Below are 4,087 nucleotides of genomic sequence, written 5' to 3'. Positions count from 1 at the left end.
TCCGGCCTGTTCCTCCGCTCCTCCTTTCGTGCAGTCCGTGGGGACGCACAGCAATGAGGCCGGCACCGCGTGCGGGCAAAAAAGAAGCAAACAAGAGGGGGAAACAAATCACTCATCACGGTATTTATCAACCAAACACTGCGTAAAGAAAAACACAACAGTACTGATTATAACAGACAAACTGCATTAAAGGCAACATTGAGAAGCAAAAACATTGAAAGAATCAACAAACAGCAAAAAATTAAAAGATAAATAAAAACGGCGGCATAAAAAAGAGCGAGGAAAGCGGCACGTATTCTCCGTGAGGAGTCTCAAATCCACACTCTGCGACTCAGAAGACTGCCACCCCCCGAACACAATCCCAGAAGCAGCAACACACAAGACAAGACACACACACGCACGGTGTTGTTACCGCTCAAATCACGCAGTGTCCATTTCACGTCGTTGGGAGAGGGCGAGGCGGTCGTCGGGACTCACGCCGCTCCAGACACTGCGAGGTGACTTTTTGTAATGGGGATTCGTGTCCAGTGGCATTGCGTTGTGTCCATTCATTTCTCTTCGGTAATATTCCCAGCAATGTGCTCACTGACGCTGTCAACCACTCGAACCTTCTCGGATGGTGTCGGAGTCGCTTCCCTCGTCGGAACGGGGACCCTGTCCTTGAGTGCACGCATCGCAGTGAAATTCAGTGGGCGGTTGTGCAGAAAGACGACCGTCACCGTCACATGAGATTCGTGCCCACCGCACGCGCCAAAGCAAAACCTCAGGACCTCAGGTGGCTTCTCGCCCGTTAACGGTACCTCTTCCTCCCCCAGCGAATGATCATCAATGTGCGCAGAGGCCCTGTTGCCTTGCAGCATGAGTGCCACTTGGTATTCTTTCTTCGGCTCCCAAGTGATGCTCCGTGTTGTTGTCTTGCCTTTGAACACCGTCTCCCACTTCTTCTTGTGGCTGCGCGACAGTCCCATGGTATGATTGGGCCCAGTGTCCGCCAGCATTGCAGTCAGTAGAGGAATGTTCCCACTCGGAGCCTCTTCGATGGTCACCGACACCACAAGTGTGAAGTAGTGGCTCAAAGATACATGACGCACATTATCACCCCGAGCGTTCACAGGCCATATTGCCCTGGACTCAAGTCCCGTCACTTGTGACCCATCGTTGTCCTTCACTGCATTCCTTCACCGTTGCATTCAAGCAAAGGTACTCGTCGTCCCGTTTCATCACTGGCCGCATCGGACAAAACTGCCACCAGCCACGCCGTGGGTATAGACAAGCTGGAGAAGAAAGTGTCCTTTTGCGACCAAGTGCTGAGGACGGACTCGATTGTACTCAGTTCCTCCGTCAGACGGGAGAGTGGAATGACACGGCCCTCACCGTTGTCCCTCCGTTTTAAAAGATGCAAACCGCCATCCGAGTGCAGCAGAGTGCTGGTGAGCAACTAATCCACAGCATTGTCCACGACAACCGGTCCAACAGAAAGCGTGCGTTTGTTGTCCGTCACCCAAAGGCAGAGCGCAGTGGACCTTTACTCCCCGAGGCGTGCCCTCTCTGAGTGCACAGCATGACATCCCGTTCCTCAATGGTCGCGGCGATGAGGGCATCCACACGCAGGTTTTCCTTCTGAGAGACTCCTGATCGTGCGTTGACCCACACAGCTGAGAGTTTCCCGATTGCCTCCGTCCACGCTGTCCCCATGTCACGCGACCCGTACACCCTCTGGTCATCCTCGAAGTCAACACTCATGAGAAGTGATTCCTCCCACTCGGTGACGCGGGGTTGTGGCATTTCGCAGGGGAAATGTCTTCACAGAGCGTCCAGATACTGCCTTTGTCCGTCGAATGCACGATCAAGGAGAAAACGCCATCTTTTTTTTCATTCACCGCCATCAGAGGAAACACAAGCATGCCATCCTCCCTCAGAACACTTGAGCCACCAGAAGCAATGAACTCCGTCCAGTCACCTTGTGAGAAGCCGAAGAGATCAGTTTCGAGAGTGGTTTGGGGTCGCCCCATTCGATCCGTCCACTCTGCTTGCCACCCGTGGGATTCGTGAGATCACCCACAACCAGTTTTAGCTCCAAGCCGCCCTCACTCCAGCACCCACCTTCGTAGGACACATCAAAGCCTCCCGCAAGAGGAAACACTCCGTTGCCCTTCGTGATTGTTGTGGGGCGGAGCACAACACCCAAACTCTCCTCTCCCTCCGCTGCACCAAGCACAGTGTGTGCCCTCCATGTATCTTTTATTGACCTCGCCAATAATAGTGGACCAATTCCACACAGAGTCGATGTACCCCGCAACAGGATCAGAAGAAAAGGGCTTACTTAATTGACCAAGTTGATATTCGGCATCCATGCAACCTTCAAAGAAAACAGCCATTACTCCACCAGCACTGACGAGAGAGGGTGAAGCAAATGAATCCCTCGCCGTAACTGGAGCAATCCCATCCTTCGGCTGCACCAGCGTCGTCTGCGGCACAAATAGATCGACTCCCTGCGGCAACTCAGCATTTATTGAACCACTCATCGCATCATCAATGGTATTCCCCTTCGGCTCGGTGACAGGCGTGGGCCTTCTTTCGGGTGGTGTCGGAGCCACATTGATATTTTAAACGTAAGCAAACTCAGGCTTCGTCTCGGACGTGTTGGTCGCCGTGTTGGATGCGGGACTCGGATCGACGGTGTTGGGTCCGTCAGTCGCCGCAGACTGTCTCCAATCCGCGTTCTGAAGTGACGGCTCAGCATTCACTTGCGGCGCAGTTGTCCCACCAGATTTCGTGTCATCCCTTCACGGGGTGGCGGCAACTGACGGATGCCCGTCTGGTCAGCATCGCTGCTCCGTGCAGGCGGATGGATGGTTCCATCGGGGAAAATAGACGCCACCACAATTCATAAGGGCCGGCGTATTTATGTGTCGTCACATCCATCGTGAAGGCAACGGTGGCCCCTTCCTCTTCCGTTGCACAGCTGGCAGCACAGTTGCTACATGTGTGCACCGCACTGGCCACATGACACACAGCACCCGGCTCACCATTCCTGCCATGCATGCACACACCAAAGCCACCGAACGTACAATTCTCATGCTGAGCCTCAGCACCGGCAGCAGAACACTTCTTCCACGCACGCGATAGCTCAAAATGCCGTCACTCGGAGCACACGACACACCCACCGGCACAACCACCGCATCCGCAGCACCAGATACATGACCAGGACTTCCAGCAGCCGTCACGCACACGGAATTGCAGCAGCAGCACAAGAGCGCAAGGAACAACATGGCGCCGCACCGTCATCATCGTCACCATCGCAGTCATCGTCATCCACAGTGGAGTCGCTGGAGTCAGTCAGCTGATCGGTGGGACAGAAGAAAAAGAATGCAACAGGGAGAGGGACGGGGCACAGCGGATACAGCGAGAGAGAGCAGGCAACATGAGGAGAGGGCAGCAGGCCCAGCCGCACAGTTCACACACCACGAGACGGCATCCACGCAAGGAACGCGCACACCGCCACCGCCTCCAGTTCAGTCCCACGGTAACGGGATACGGCCACAGCCCGCTGCCGGCACACAACGCACACGGAGCAAGCAACCACCCAAAGAGCCACACGCGGAAGCGGATCCTCATCCATCCATGACGCGGCGCCTCACTCCACGCGGTCACACGGAGTGCACTGTTTCCTCAATAGACCTTATTCGTCGTCCATCCCGCTAAGATGCTTCTGTTAGTGATGGGCCTTGGAACACAATAGAAGAAAATGGACAATGCGGTAACGCCGTGACACCACCAGCCACAATGATTCCCTCATACCGGGACAATTCTCCAATTACGCCTCGTATACACACACAATCAACTAACATACTATACAGAAGTCACCCAATGTTTTTCACCAGAAGCCAAACAACCCCTTTCCCTCCCTAATTTCTTTTGTCACTGTTAAGTTCGATAGCGTTGGACATTTTGGCATTTGTGTGCGGTGCTGCCGCATGGTGCTGGTGCACCCGCACCGTACGCACACACAAACACACGTATCCAAAAATACATAAATCCGCACAATATTTTTTACCACAAATCAAAATGACCCGTTCACTTGCAA

The 4,087-nt window shown here is 54.0% G+C and overlaps 1 pseudogene, besides 1 other annotated feature; it reads right to left on the bottom strand.

Annotated features, from left to right (window-relative positions):
- Window positions 1-4,087: a sequence feature (areas not merged during assembly with more than two copies in the genome that could not be assigned to a particular haplotype).
- On the bottom strand, window positions 549-2,525 carry Tc00.1047053509249.20 (annotated as a pseudogene).

This window comes from Trypanosoma cruzi, genomic scaffold (assembly GCF_000209065.1).
Source record: "Trypanosoma cruzi strain CL Brener 1047053517191 genomic scaffold, whole genome shotgun sequence".
Classification (NCBI taxonomy): Eukaryota; Euglenozoa; class Kinetoplastea; order Trypanosomatida; family Trypanosomatidae; genus Trypanosoma; species Trypanosoma cruzi.
This window is presented reverse-complemented; position numbering and strand designations above follow the sequence as displayed.